The sequence below is a fragment of the Triticum dicoccoides genome, chromosome 3B, assembly GCF_002162155.2.
Source record: "Triticum dicoccoides isolate Atlit2015 ecotype Zavitan chromosome 3B, WEW_v2.0, whole genome shotgun sequence".
NCBI classification, from domain to species: domain Eukaryota; kingdom Viridiplantae; phylum Streptophyta; class Magnoliopsida; order Poales; family Poaceae; genus Triticum; species Triticum dicoccoides.
Window position 1 is genome coordinate 849,553,099 of NC_041385.1, and position 17,037 is coordinate 849,570,135.

The 17,037-nt window shown below is 43.6% G+C and overlaps 1 pseudogene; it reads left to right on the top strand.

Annotated features, from left to right (window-relative positions):
* Positions 1–16,187, top strand: part of LOC119282668 — a 23,022-nt pseudogene extending 6,835 nt beyond the window's left edge.
* Positions 16,188–17,037: the final 850 nt, after the last annotated feature.

Consider the following 17,037-nt stretch of genomic DNA (forward strand, 5'->3'; position numbering starts at 1 on the left):
GTTCCACGATGACCACATCACCAGCACTCCTGCCATCCTCCTCCAAGCCCATGGCCAGTGGCTCCCCAAGCCCAAGCTATGTCAGGCTGCACCAGCAAGGTGAGCCCCATTACTCTACGTTTATTTCTTCAGATCATGCAGCAGCAAAGTGACCAAGGAATTGATGTTTTACATAATTGATCAGTTAACTGGTAATATATCTATAGAATAGCCAAGCAAAAAACATTGCGTTTCCTAGATGTTCCATACGATATTAAAGTTGGAACCAGACTAATAGACGAACTGTATATCGGATTATGCTAGAAAAAGGAGAATAAAAAGTTTACTTTTATGATGGTAGGATGTCTTAGTTTTGTTTCCTATGTTCTCTCTCAAAAAAGAAATCTGGGATACACCATCAATATCAACACCGGTAAAAAGAATCCAATCAAAATATGATGTTTTTCCCTTGGCTTATGTTTATTTGAAGGAAACCATTCAATTCTCAGTGATCTTTCTTTATGCTCCTTATTGCCATTTTTCCTAATGTGCCTATAGAAGTGATTTATCAGGTGTTTTGGTATATTATCTTATAAGGGAGTCCCAAAGTTTTTTGGATTGTGAATTCTCTGGTCAGAATCGGTTGTTTTTTTCCCTTGTGTTCATTTATTTCTCAGACTGCAGAACTGACGAGTGTAGACTAAGTTGATGATCTACAGGTGTTGCTCCTCTCCCCTGATGTGTAGTGCAACTATAAATAGGGAGAGAATTGCGTGAGGAGAGCTCTCTTGCTACTGTTCTGAGCTCACTCTTTGACTCATCTAAATGCTCTCTCTGCTCACTGATCGATCAAGGATGGCACTGAAATATCAGCAAGGACCAGCACAAAAAGAAAGGGAGAATAAATGGGACCAATTAACTTACTTCTGTTTAAGAGCACACTACTTTTGACTTTGGAGTCACAATGGTCTATGCTGGAGGTGTTCACATATAACAAGTTCACTATTTGTTCCATTGGTCAGTTGTATAATCTGTGGGCGTATTTAAGTTGAACTATGCTCCTTTCTTGGTATTTGGAGACAAGAGACTGGCAGTTTTTATGTTACCAGACTGTTTATTAGTTATCTGTAGTTTTATAACAATCTCCATTGTCAATGGTAGTTCAGATTCTTCAGGAAGAATGGGTCTTGTATTTATATTATCTAATTGTGCAATAATCGATAGATAACAAAAGATAGATACTTAAGAAGGTTTTACAGATTTGAGTATGAAAGTTTCACCCCAGTGAGTGTGGTATTGAATCATAACTCTAATACTGGTTTAGTTTATTCTAGGTTACCAGTACAAAGTATGAAGACTTGCAGAGTTTAAATGATAAAGTAGCAAAACAGTATTTTGTACTTGGTTTATACTCCGTACTTCATAGCTTTATCATACCCAGTTGCTCCCTTCGCCATATATTTTTTCACGGGGCCAAATAATTTGGTAGCCAAGCAATGAGCAATGTTTGCCTCTGTTTTGTATTTGCCTATGTTTTTTCACTAATATAATCACGTAAGCCACGGTGCATGTTTCTGCCAAGATTTCCTTCGTTGGATTTCGTCGATTTAGGTGTTGAATAATTATGGGTTGTGGATGCAGGATTAAGGACATGTACCTGCACTACAACGAGAGATCTGGGCTGCTTCTTTGTGGCTTCCAAACTTGAAATGTTTGTTTGGAAGTTAATTTAGTTTTTTGTTGTGGATTCACAGCTCTCACATGTACCATCCTCTTAGACCTTTATATTCCCAAAGAAACTAAATGAAGATATGGTGGTATGGTCTCAATAGTACAACTTAAAGTCTTTCATGCTTTATATTTTCTCTGAAATTTGCTATTTATGTTAGATCCGATGAGAAAAGCGGCTTCCAAGCAGAGGATTCGGGAGTGTTGGCCACATTTGGTTTTTGATTTGGATGTCTAAATATTCTCACAATACTTGACTCCCTTTCGCCCCTTGCGCCATTGGCGCAACGAGTCATCTAGTAGTTGTAACAACTGCATATGGCTTCTGCCTCCAGTCAACTAGTTGCTTGGCAATGCATACATTTTCGTAAACTCTTGTTTTCGCGAATATGTTCATACATACTTATCTTAATTATGAGTGTTATCGTCAATATTCATTACTATAATTTATAGGTTGACTATGCATTAAAAACATTCATGGAACCACAATATATCATTTTTCCTATTTTTCTACTGACTGTTTTTCAAGTGGCGCTCAGTCAAAATTTCATTCATTGGTTTTTTTTGCGTGTGAAAATTTATTTTATTGTATTTGGTTCTGACGGTGTTCTGAACTAAGGGGTGCCAACCTAGTCGGGCCATAGTCCTCGGGTTGGGCCTGTAGGCCCTCATTCTCATTCAGGTGGACTTCGGAAGCTACACACATGGACGTGATCAAGACTGCATCTACCGAAGACTTGGCGTATACTCCAAGGCATCTCCTGCCGCCTCATGCGTACCCCTGGATACCGACCATGTAACCCTAAAGGTCTTATCTGGCGTGTATATAAGCCAGAGGGTTTAGCCCATAGAGGGGATCCAATTACAATAACATTCACATAGCCCTAGGGTTAGATCTCTCCTTACGATCTCGAGGTAGAACAAGCTTGTACTCGATACATCATTCATTATTACAATCAGAGAAGGGCGTAGGGTATTACCTCTTCAAGAGGGCCTGAACCTGGATAAATACTGTCTCCTTCGTCCCTGTTACCACCAATCTGAGATCCACAACTCGGGACCCCCTACCCCGAGGTCTGCTGGTTTTACCACCGACATTGGTGCTTTCATTGAGTATTCTCTGTGAGATCAATGAAAAGATCGATGGCTTGTCTGTAGATTAACTGCGACGCCGGCTATGGGGACATCTTCGTCCCCGGCCAACTTTTTGTATTCGGCAGCATGGTCTTTTGCGCCGGCTCGGCGAGCCATCTAGCTCCCGTCAAGAATTACACCCCAGAGCAGGTCATAACTTTTGGAGGCTTGGAATACACCACAGATTCCCACGGCGAGCTCGTCCTTTCAGGCTGGTCGCCAGGCTGGATCGAGGGCTTATCGGACATCGGGGGCTCGACCTCGAAACCGATCTCCCTCAAGGATGCCATACTAGGCCCCTTGGCACCACAAGACCTCGTGGAGGAATCAATCACCCCGCCTTGGGTGACCTCGTCTCTGTGTCATGCCCCGGCGTTGGTCCGCACTCGGCTTCATATAGTACATCAGGTTTAGAACTAACTCTAGTACCTGATCCGGAATCAACTCTGGCCCCTCACAAAGCTGAGAACGCATCAAGCGACTCGCCAATTGTATTTCGAGTTCGCCCGGCGTATAACCAAGCCATGAACACTGAGGAATTATCTCACATAAATGACATGCTTAATCACATCTAGAGCTTATCAATCTCGGACGTCAGACGTTGGTTTATGAAAGATCAGACTTAAAGCCGACGACCGGGAAATTTATGTTCCACCCACCACCCACCTAGTTGCCACGGTCGACGATTTAACCGATGTATTAGACTACGTGGAGGCTACCGACATGGATGAAGATGTCGATGGCCCTCGTGGAACCACTACGTTGCTGGCCAAAAACGGCAAGTGGTCGGCAACATTCACTTCCGACATATATATGTTATACTCTCAAGAACCCGTCAAAATGTTGGCGAAGACGCGGGAGAGGTACCAGCTGGAACCCCAGCGGGCACGACTCCACCACCACCAACAATGGTGCGGCAGCAGACAAGGCCGACAATCTGGAAGAGGATTTTCAAGCCTCCCTAGGGCGGCAACATGGTCCCGCGGGAATCCTTGAGGTCGAGGACCCCGATGACCTCTTTGAAGGGGCTGACAAAAATTACTTACCTCAATCCGAGGAGGATGAAAGCCTCAGTACTGAGGACTTTATAGTCCTCGAGGACCTCTTTGAGCAAGAACGGTTCCGATGGCGCCTTGAGGCCACCACCAGGAGCATGAAACGGAAGCAGCTGCAGCTGCAAGCCAATCAAGATGCATTGAATGACAAATGGGTCAAAATACTCTCGTCCGAGAAAGACCTTGAAGAATAACACCATAGCGCGCCTAAATCTTGCCTGCATAGGCGTTTGTTTCCCGTGTTCAGTGAAGAAGTAACTAACGACGTGCCTTTAACATGCGGACGGGATGATCAACCTGATCGACCCCCTAGAGGGCGCGACAGGTCAACGAGGGAAATTTTCACACCCAAACAACGAAACGTCGTCATGGAAAGGATCATGTTGATTACTTTAAGCCTTATGAAGCACGATGCCAGATAGAGGCGAACCGGGCACCCCCTCGGTCCATCTACGGGTCAAGAGGGTGTGCGCTAGTGCTAGTTGTGATTCATATTGGTATTTTCCCGAAGAGAAGAGGATGATGCAGCACAACGGAGGTAAGTATTTTACCTCAGTTATCAATCCAGTAGGAGAAGCAAGCAACACTATGTAATCAGCACCTGCACACAGACAATAAATACTTGCAACCCAATGTGTAGAGGGGTTGTCAATCCCTCAACGGTATTGAGATCTGATAAATAGATAGATTGATAGATGCAAATAAAATAAAAGTAAATAAATTGCACCAAGGTATTTTTGTATTTTTGGTTTAATAGATCTGAAAATAATATGATAGAAATAGACCCGTGGGTCACAGATTTCACTAGAGGCTTCTCTCATGAAGATAGCATACGGTGGGTAAACAAATTACTGTTGGGCTATTAATAGAAAAGCAAATAATTATGAAAATATCCAAGGCAATGATCATGTATAAAGGCATCACGTCCAATACTAGTAGACCGACTTCTACCTGCGTCTACTACTATTACTCCACACATCGACCACTATCCAGCATACATCTAGTGTATTAAGTTCAAGAAACAACAGTGTAATGACTTAAGCAAGATAATATGATGTATACAAGATAAACTTACGTATGAATAAAACCCATCTTGTTACCCTTAATAGCAACGATACATGCGCGTCATGTCTCTTTCTGTCCCTGAGATTGAGCACCGCAAGCCCATCACAAAGCACATCTTCGCATGGCAAGAAAAATCAATCTAGTCGACCAAACTAAACCAATAAATTGGATAAGAAATACAAGGCTTTAATAATCATGCATAAAAGAGTTCAGAGAAAATCCAAATAATATTCATGAATAGATCTGATCATAAACATACGGTTCATCGGATCCCAACAAACACACCGCAAAATAAGATTACACCAAATAGATCTCCAAGAACATCAAGGAGAATATTGTATTGAAGATCAAAAGGAGAGAAGAAGCCATCTAGGAACTGCCTACAGACCCGTAGGTCTGTGGTAAACTACTCACGCATCATCGAAGGGGCAGCAAGGATGATGAAGAACCCCTCCGTGATCGTTTTCCCCTCCGGCAAGATGCCGGAAAAGGCCTAGATTGGATCTCGTGGTTCTAGAACTTGCGGCGGCGAAAGAAGTGTTTCGTCGACTCCCATAGGGTTTGTGGAATTTTAGAGAATTTATAGAGTCGGAGGTAGGTCGGGAAGTTTTCCGTGGGCTCCACTACCCATAGGGCGCGCCGGGGGCCTTTGGCGTGCCCTGGTGCCCAGTGGGCCCACGGGCCTCCCCTCGTGTGCTCCTTTGGTTCCCTGGATGTCTTCTCGGTAGAAAAAAAATCTTCAAAAAGTTTCGTGGCATTTGGACCTCGTTTGGTATTGATATTCTATGAAGTAAAAACAAGCAAAAACAACAACTATCGGTGGGCACTATGTAAATAGGTTAGTCCCGAAAAGTATATAAAGTCGCTAGTAAATGTATATAAAACATCCAAGATTGATAATATAACAGCATGGAACGATCAAAATTATAGATATGTTGGAGACGTATTAGCTAGTCGGGCTTGACGGCTATGACACCTGGATGGATAGGAACGGCCGAGCTCAGGACAAGCTTATACACGGATGTCTCCCGAGGTCCGACGTGACACTGCTTGGTTCCAAGGCCCCGTTCACCCGATCTGTTCTATAGACAGGGTGATGGAACATTAGTTTCTAGACGGTTTTAAACCAATCAATATGGAGTCATACGATGGCATGACTGCTCCAGCTGTGTGGATTGAAGATTTCATTCTCCATATCCATATGGTCAATGGAGACTATCTCCACGCTATCAACTATTTGTCACTCAAAATAAAGGGCCTAGCGAGGCATTGGCTTAGCAGTCTGCCTCCTCATTCCATCGGGAGCTGGGAAGCACTCGAGGACGCCTTTAGGGAAAACTTCTAGGACACTTATGTCCGACCTCCTGATGCCGACAACCTCATCCATATCATTTAGCAAACCGGCAAGTCGGCAAGGAAAAGGAAATTCTGGAACAGGTTCTTAACTAAAAAGAACCAAATCGTAAACTGCCCCGACGCCAAGGCGATCACCGCTTTCCTGCACAGCATCCAAGATGAGTGGCTTGCGCGCCAGCTCGGGTAATATTGGCCAAAGACCATGGCGGCCCTCACCTCACTTATCACCCACTTCTGCGCGGGAGAAGATAGTTGGCTGGCCCGCAATAACGGCGAGGCAGGTACCTCATAAGCTTGCGAAGCCAATGGTAAGCTCGGGCACAGTAAGAATAAGAGAAGTCAGAAAAATGGCATGAGCGGTATCGAGGATGCCGCAGTAAACACAAGGTTCAACGGACCTAGATACGGACAGAAAAGAAGCCCTTTAAAGGGAAGAAAGATGGACCCAACCATCTAGATAAGATCCTCGACAAACTATGCCAGATTCATGGTACCTTGGATAAACACAAAAACGCACAAACCGAAACTGTTGGGTCTTCAAGCAGGCCGGAAAGATGGCGTCAGAGGGCAAATAATAGAGGCCAAAAATAGTTTCCTCAAGATGTGAAAGACGTGAACATGATTTATGCTACCCACATCCCTAAAAAGGAGAGAAAACGAGCACTTTGGGACATTTACGATCTAGAGCATGTTGCCCCGAAGTTCAATCCGTGGTCGGCTTACTCGATCACATTTGACAAACATGATCATCCGACCAGCATAAGGCATGGTGGATCGGCTGCTTTGGTCCTAGATCCGATCGTTGACTGGTTGCATCAAACGTGCGTCCTGATGGATGGAGGCAGCAACCTCAATTTAATCTATGCGGATACGACCAGAAAGATGGGCATAGACTCATCTCGGATCAAGCCCAGCACCACCACCTTTAAAGGTGCCATACGTGGTATCGAGGCTCGCTGCACGGGAACAGTAACACTTGACGTAGTCTTTGGGTCACTCGAGAACTTCCAGAGTGAAGAGTTAATCTTCGATATTGTTGATACGTCTCTGCCGTATCTACTTTTCCAAACACTTTTGCTTTTGTTCGGAGAAATTGGCTGCTGGAGTTCGGTCCACCATGCTATTCACTATGTTCCTCGTACAAAAGGAAAGAAACAAATCAGGAGATTGATTGACTATTTGTCTATTTGATCTTGTCTTCTTGCAATCAATTAATAATCAAACAATGAATTGTTTTTCACCTGTATGTATATGCTCTCACGCGAATCTCACGAAGAATTCATCAATCGTGAACTACAAACAAAAAGAACATAAGAAGAAAATTACTTAAGTTTAAGAATATGGATAACACTACCTTTTAACATAAGATCGAGATACATGCAAGAGCAACAAATTAAAAGTCCCGAGGCGGACACCAAACACAGGCATTACACACATCCTCGTGACGGTAATGGTATCCCTCTGATATTATCCTCTCCGAGCGATCCATGCCTACAATTTTTCTGCAATACACAGTATAACTGCCGAGGTCGAGCCCTTTTGAGCACTCTACGTTATCATGGATTGATATTGAACATAAGACAAAGGGCCCGATATTTACCTAGATTCAGGCCCTGTCGAAGAGGTAAAACTCTATGTCATGCTTGATTATACTGATGATGGAGTATCGAATACATGTTGATCTACCTCAAGATCGTATATTGTGTTCTAAACCCTAAGGCTGGTAATTATGATTGTGCCTCTATAGACTAATTAAACCCTCCGGCTTATATAGGCACCAGGGGTATCTAGGGTTACACATGGCCGGTTGCCAACTAAGGATAAACATGCTGACAGGTGGAGTAGTCCTTGAAGTACACACCAAGTATTCGGCTGAGTCCGTCTTGGCCCATGGACTGTGGGCCAACTAGGTTGGTACCCCTTAGAGATCGGTGGGCCATAAGCTCGGCCCATGGACTGTGAGCCAACTAGGTTGGTACCCCTTAGTCCAGGATGCCGTCAATAGGCATATGCTGGTTTATGGTTTTGCACAGGTAGGAGAGGTGGGAGGCTGGGGCTACAAAAGCATTTGGATGTTGCAAGCTAAGCCAATCTGACCAGGGGGTATTCTGGGCGAGTACAGATTTAACAACAAGCTTCATCAGCAAGCAAGTATTCTGGATATACAAGTTTATAATGCCTAAACCAGCATACTTTCTGGTTTGCAAACATTTTTCCAAAGCGATCGGGAGCTGAGCCCCAGAACAGGTGTCCTCTGCCGTCCAAAAGAAGGTGTGTTTAAGTGTGTCAATTGTGTTTAGAACCTTTTTACAGATAAGGAAAACTAACATGTGTTTAGTCTAAGACTGCCGTGATAAGAACGAGTATGTCTCCTTTATTAAGCAGTTTAGCTCGCCAGCATGTGTTTATGTTGTGGATGTGCAGTGGCACGAGATAAAGAATGACGTAATAGGCTAGCTCATACTTTAGCTACTCATGGAATGAGATCAGGATTTAGTGAGGAGTGGATTTTGCATGGCTCTCTCGAAGCCCTTAACATCATCCACCAGGAACATAACCCATCATATTGTAGATTACCTGTCGTTCAGGTAAACAAACTATGGGCGGATGCTCCAGCAGCTATCGCATTATTTGACACATGCACTGGGCGTACAAATGCTCACTATTCCTGCTAGTTTAACCAAACTAAGTTGCAAGAGACGATTAAGCTATGTGTTAACAGCTCAATGGTAGAATATGACATTAATCGTGTACCACTACAAGAACAAGATTAGATAATTGATTCATTGACTACTTACACACCATGTAACATAACTATACCTTGCCAAATAGAGAAAATTACATAAGTTTAAGCGTATGAATACTGCCTTTTAACATAAAATCAAGATACATGCATGAGCGAGGAATTAGAAGTCCGGAGACAGAACCCAAACACAAGCATTACCACCATCCTCGTGACGGTAATGGTATCCCTGTGATATGATCTGCTCCGAGCCATCCATGCCTACACTTTTTCTGCAATACACAGTATAACTGCCGAGGTCGGGCCCTTTTGAGTACTGTAGGTTATCGTTTGAATGTATGTGTTGCTTGGAGTACCCAATGAGCTTTATAGCGATCGAGGCGGATGGACAACACAAGGATGTGGCGGATGGGGCCTTATCCGTACGGTTCTCACAGACATCGCCTTCTGCAATGCAAGGCTACATGGACTAAAACAATCATGTTTTGTTAAGTCCTTCGATGTGTTTTTTTGCAGTCCAAAACATATCTTCTTTCTTAAATAAACTATTGAAGAAATTAGTAGATCCTATTGCTCTTGAAGTTCCTGTACTCACAAACCCGGCGAGCCATTCAAATGGTGAGAGCAATTTAGGATAGCGAACTGATCTTTTGACCGATTTTTAGGTGGAAAGATTAATATATACATTGACAGACACATACAAATACTAAAGGGATACACTGGAGAAGAACAAAACTATACCGTGCAGAGCAATCTAGGTAAGGCATTACATTACACATTAGCACAATATGTGCACAAAGAATTCACAAAAAATGGATTATTTGTAGACACTCCACAGTATAAAATATTCCTTGTGAAGATGGTGTTTTTTCCTTCTCAATAATCTGCAAGCGGAGAAAACACATAAAATGCAGCTATTGAAATCTGAATAAATATATTTTTTGTCTCTTAAATTGTAAGTGAAGAAACATTCAGGAATGACTGAATGCGGCATACCAAGAATTAATCATGTGTATGTCATAGTACCAAGCTAAAAAAGCTAGATTCGATCAAACAACTTCTAAAAATTTAGTTAGTATAAGACAATATTTTTCAGAACTTATGATATAATAACACAGTAATTCTTATTCCACATACCTTTCCATAACAATTAAATTTAAGGAAGAGATAAAGATTACATTGACACTTGTATCAAAGGTCTCATGAATAAATCATTTGATTGTCTAGTAAAAAAATTGCTATACAAAAAATGGTACTAAATTGAATAATAGATAGCCCCTTGAAGCATTTGCTGGTATGGTACAGTCCATGAAACAATTGCAGTATCTGTTGGCGGTGTAGATAGGCGAAGATTACAAATCTATATACAATATAGAAACGGGGAATACGAATGATTCAAAGTAGCAGTACGAAGCAAAGAAGGAAGACATATTTGATGGTTGGATAGTTGTGAGCCTATTACTGAATGTGATGGAGCCATACTGTCAATTGTAGCATGTTGCTCTTCTGATATACAAACAACACAGGAAGCAGAAGCGTTGATGATGCCAAGAGAATAGTGCATCCGACATGATATGCAAACAATTCAGTTAAAAAAATCACTTGCCTCCTCGAAGTCCCCATGTACGCTAACTACGGCGTGGAGTAACACACTGCCAGTGTCGGGAGGGCCAGGCAGAACAGGCATGCGAGGAGGACATCCACGAGCCGCTCAGCCAAGAGCTTCAGTCTTCCTGTTGAGCCGTGAGAGGTACCCTAAGAAGATGAGATCGGGTGTGCTCCGATGAGGCAACCAAGGAGGCCGCCAACGCAGGCCGAGAAGCATGTTTTGTCGTGATGCAGACTTCTGCTTAAAAAGGGGGAGCAACTACATCGGTTACCTCTGCAAGTAGATGAAGATTCAGCCATCAAATCCCATACATCGGTTACTTCTTTAGAAGAACATTAATAGGTGGTAGAAGAACGGAGAAAGTAGAGAGGGAATTAATTAGGAGACTAATTTGCTGTGGAGAGGATTTGGATGCGCTGCCTGGAACGGAGCTCTAGGAAAAAGGTAACCTCGCCTGATGTTGTGATTTCATGGTAGTGGGATACTAAAAAAAGCGCTGCATAATGCCGTGGAAAGGGTGCGGAGTAATTAAGGGAGACGATCGGACCACAACACTGACTGGAAGTCCGAAGTTTCAGCGGATAGAAACTGATTGCATTGTCTAGTTGCCTGGTGATGAAAAGAAAGAAAATAGGTTAGTGGGAATGCTGTGGCACATTGGTGAGGTGGATAGGCTGCATGTCAAGAGAAATAGGATAATAGGGATAAATTATTTAGGTATTATAGATTAAGGGGTGAATCATGACGCTACACACTATATTCATGAATGGTTTTTGTTGATTGTTATATGTAGCGACAAGTAATAACTCTATAACATAATCTACCATGATGGTTTTTACATACTTGATGGCCTTCCATGAATAGGACGAGAGACTGATTGATGAGCCCCGCTAGCCATTCTCGCTAAATGTATGAAGGGTAATATGGACCTTTCGTAATACGTTGTATGTTCTAGGAGTAGCGTCAAATAAACGCCAGCACGCACAGACCGCCCGACCGGACCGAACCGAATTATGTGTTAACTAGATCAATGATTTGGAAATTTCTAAGACCAAAATATATAAGGGTATAAACCGGAGAAACCAAACCAGATTTTTTTTTGGTCAAACCAATTGCACCACTATATGTACTGACACGTGAGAATGACGTTGCCGAGTCCCGTATTTGTGGTGAAATTTCCATCTCAAACCTTTCAGATATCAACCTTCTCAGATTAGATAGACCTACCTAATTTCCATGATTAGGATATATTGTTTTGTTCCACGTTGCCGGTGGTTCAGGATATTAAACGTGCATATGTTTGTGTAGTAGATATGCAGTAGCTCAAGATAAAGAAATGATGTAATAGGCTAGCTAGCTCATACTTAGCTACTTATTGAATGAGATATGGATTTAGTGAGTAGTAGATTTTGCATGGCTCTCTGCAAGCCCTGAACATCATTGACCAGGAACATTACCCTATTATTGTTGAGTAATAAATATACTGTATATAATAAACAGCTCGATATGCTTGATCTTCCTTTTTGAGATGGAATAAGACCATGAAAAACATTCAGAAAACGATAACATCTTTGGGTAATTACTTCACATCAGGAAGCATCTTGATTACATAGGTTATGTGTATAAATGATGCAGATTACTTTGTTTTTCCGATTAAGAAACTACGAGCAGTCGCTCCAGCAGCTGTTGCATTATCTTAAAAATGCACTGGCCGTACAAATGCTCCCTATGTGTTACTACCTCAATGCTAGAATGTGACATTAATCCTGTACTACTACCATAACAAGATTAAATAATAAATTCCTTGCCTGTGTATACATCAGGGTAACGTACCTATACCTCGCCAAAGTAAGAAAGTTTCATAAGTTTAAGAATATTGATAATACTGCCATTTAACATAAAATCGAGGTACACGCATGTGCTAGGAATTAGAAGTCCGGAGGCAGAACCCAGACACAAGCATTACCGCCATCCTCGTGACGGTAATGGTATCCCTGTGATATGATCCTCTCCGTGCGATCCATCCCTATACTTTTTCTGTAATACATGGTGTAACTGCCGAGGCCAAGCCCTTTTGAGCACTCTACTTTATCGCTTGAATGTAAGTGTTGCTTGGAGTAGTAAATGTGATTCCTTTTCACCCTGTTGTGTCCAGCAGTCAAAGACACATGCACTGCCTTGCTGCATGTTGGCCCCAAGAATAAAGCATGGTCACCCAAACTCGTCACCTCTATCCGTTTGAACCTGTGGTGTATTGGCCGCGTTGTGCCTCTATCGGCAAGCTCAAAAACCCTAAAAGTTTTAGCTTTGAAGCAGCCCACGTATGACGGGGACTCCACAGCTATCACTAGTTTGCCACATAGCTCCAAGATGTATGTTTGGTGGTACCGGGACTCAAACCACACATACAAAAACTCTCTCTTTTCAATCAGAGCGCCGTTTGCATTTGTGCGGATGTTGAACCTAAACAATTTGCCCGACATAAGGGCATAGATCATGCCGTTGCAGAAGGCGATATCTGTGATCTCCTCATATTCAGAAGCACCACATCCTCTAGTCGTCCACCCACGGTTCGGACTGCCAATTCTGCATACCGCTATCTTGCATCTTGTGGTTATCGCGGCAAGGATGCATTCACTCGAGGAGGGGTCCTCCGAGAAGATGATTTTTGGAACGGAGACAAGATGGGGTCTCTGATTAAATGCCAGCAGCCGTTTGGTTGGGCATTTACATCCAATGATGCTTTGTTTGGCGGAAAGCTCCACCTGAGCACCGGAGAGGAGATTCACGATGATAACATGAGTGCCAGTTGCGGCGGCGATCCAGCCACCGTCGTGGGATCCGACCAGCCGCTTGCGACACAGCAACCCCCGAAGAGGGGAACGTAGGACTCTGCCATCCTGGAGACTTAATGCTCGCGCCTTTCGGTCACGCTCGGCGTCGCCCGTCCAGGGTAGCAGGAGGGGGAGAGATGGCAGCGCAGGGTGCCACGACGCGACGGTGCGCCATGACGCACAGACAGCGGCGAAGCGAGCACGGTCGTACGGAGATGTGACGCAGCCACGGTAGATCTTGTCGAGCATGTCCTCGGGGAGCTCGGACCACTGCCGCCGGCGGCCGCGGCATGCCATTGGTAGCTCCTCGATCGTTTACTAAGAAGATCGGATATGGATTGGCACGATCAATATCCATCGGATTTACCTTTATACAGAATATACATAAATAGAGCAAGGTCGACTTGTACGTGCACCGGACGCTCGGGACACCGGGACGTGCACGTACGTACCTCATAGTTTCGGTTTCGGGGTTTAAACAAACTTATAGGAGTATCTCGTACGGAGCTGCTAACAAAATCTCCCGTAAGTTTAGGAGACACAGCCGGCAATTCCAATTCACCACAAGTAAGTCTGACGGCGGCCACACCACCATGCCGGCAACCCGAGACGCGGATCTCATCTCGTCCTCCTCCGTTTCCTCCATCAGGTAGGTACAGCTCACCACCTGCCGGCGATATTTTCATTCTTCGATTCGATGACGCCTCAATCTGTATGGTGCAGGTCTCTAGGGATGTTGGTTTGATCTTGACCGCGCATGGAGGCGACCTCAAAGGTCTGCAACTTCGATGAGGCTCTCTATGGCCATGAAGGCACCTGCAGGGACCCAATTGTGGAAGCCAAACCTAGCACCCAGCAGGGCTCTCAGTGCAACGGCGCTACGTGGGAGAATAGTTTGACGACGAGATTCGGTACAGATGGTTGCCGCAAGGGGCGCAAGGCCGTAGCGCCATGGAGATTCCAGATTGGGTATAAGCGGCCGCGGTCACAGGATTTAAGCCAGGACGACGGATCTGATGGAGTTCCTGCAACTGGAACTTCCAAGTCAACCAGTCTTATAGGGGCTGCTGCTTCTGTACCCAAGAAGACGACGAAGGTTGATAAGGGTGATCGTCATCGTGCAATGCCAAAGAACAAAGTCGCCATCAGCAGAGAAAGCGTCATGGCTTCTTTGCGGGAATTCCGGGTAATTTACAGGCAGCTTCTGGCCGAGGAGAAGGCGAAATGCAATAAACAAGAACATGATCTTGCAGCTTTTCAAGTCTTCAGGGAGAGGCTATGTGTTGAATTTGATGATAGGAGGTACGTGGGCAGCGTCCCTGGAGTTCATGTTGGTGACTTGTTTGATTCGGACGCCGAGCTTTTCCTTGTTGGTCTCCATCGTTCACAGCAGTCGCGTGTTGATTACATCAACCAGAACGGGGGCAGGACATGTCTAGCCATTAGCATCGTGTCGTACGCGCAACAGTCAGCCCAAAATAACAATCTGGATTTCTTGCTACATGTTGGGTCTGTGGCTGCCACCACTGGCCACAACATGGAAGGCACCGACTTGGCGCTAAAGCAGAGTATGGATACCAAAACACATGTGCGTGTCATTTATAGGTTTGTTATGACCGGCCGTGAGGAGCTTACATACTATGTTTATGGTGGTTTATATTTGGTCGAGAAATTTAGCAAAGAGAAACTGAGGGAAGACAAACATATTAGCACTTTTCATCTGAGAAGATTGTCGGGGCAACCGAGCATCAACATTCACGAACTTGTGGAAAAAAGAATGGCTGAACCATCCAATGGAACTTTTACTGTAGATATATCGTCAGGTCTTGAGAAGATCCCTATATCTGCAATCAACTCCATATCAAACGAGGCCCCGGCTCCATTTCGCTACATTTCACACATACAATACCTCAGGAAGTATCAGCTAGATCCTCCATCAGGTTGTGATTGTGTTGGTCGATGTTCGGACTCGCAAAAGTGTGCATGTGTAATGAAAAATGGAGGGAAGATCCCTTTCAGAAAGACCGGTGGTCTCCTAGAGGAAAAACCTCTTATTTACGAGTGTGGACCTTCATGCAAGTGCCCTCCAACTTGTCGCAATAGAGTGGGCCAACATGGAATTAGTTTTCGCCTTCAAGTCTTCAAGACAACATCAATGGGTTGGGGAGTACGAAGCCTTGATTTTATACCTACGGGACGTTTTGTGTGTGAATATATAGGGGAGTTGTTGGATAATGAAGATGCTCAGGAGAGGGATAATGATGAGTACTTGTTCCTTATTGGAAACAACTATTATGATGTATCCCGCTGGGACAACTTACAAAAGACTATCCGCTCACTTAGGAATGGCCCTGGGGAAGAGGAAGAAAATTTCTTTGCAGTGGACGCACTGAAATGTGGCAACCTTGCAAGGTTCATCAACCATAGCTGCACCCCTAACCTTTTCACACAAAATGTTCTCTATGACCATGACAACAAGGGTATGCCTCACATCATGCTCTTTGCTTGTGAGGATATTCAGCCTCTTGAACCACTATCATATGACTATAATTATACCATAGATGGGGTCCATGACTCTGAAGGTAACATCAAGAAGAAACGATGTTTATGTGGCTCTGTTGAGTGCAGTGGATGGTTGTACTAGATTTTCTTTCTTGTAGAGGTTTTCCTCATCACTTTGTATCGGTTCGGCCATGTTGCTTTATATATATAAAGCGGGACGAAAGTCTTTTTCAGTATTAGTTTTTCTTGTGTACGGTTTATTATGCCATGATAAAACGTTATTGGTTTGGCGACAATATTCTCTCTTATGGGTTATACCCTAGTTTGATTTACAATATTAGATCTGGCATACAAATTCTTGCACTCAAAATATAAGGAGTGAGGAGTACCTTTAATTATGATTTACAAAAATTTTGTTTCTTAACGTGTGGATCAAAATCAGATTTGAAATTCCGTGACATACATGGTGGCCTTCATGTTTGATGACATTTCTTGTTTCTTTGACCACACGTTGACCATCTACCATCTTTCTATGCATTGTGTACATGAGTGTCTAATCTCAGGTTTTCATTAATTATTCTAGGAAAAAATCTAATTTAAATGCAGAAAGTTATCAGGCTCCCAGAATACCTAGAAACCAACCGAAAATGTCCAGCCAAGACTAGGCCAGGCCTGCCTTTGGTATTACAACGATTCTTGAGATTCCTCTAAATTAGTGCATACCGCAAAATTTCAAGCAACACGTGTACAAATCAGTTGGTCTAGCAACTTTCACAATAGCAAGGATTACATGCAGTGTTAGTAAATAATGACCCAGATGTTACTTTTGGCTCCCAGTACAGAACTTTCGTTTGGACAAGAAACAAACTTCCGATCATCAACAAAAGCCTCAACTGAACCGACTATTAATTCTGAACACTAGCAGATTATTGAGAGGGAAACACAGCCACGCATGGGATGCTACTTAAGACTAACCGTGGAAATAATGCCAACTTGTATATTCACAGTCAGCCAGATCAAAATAGGAATTAA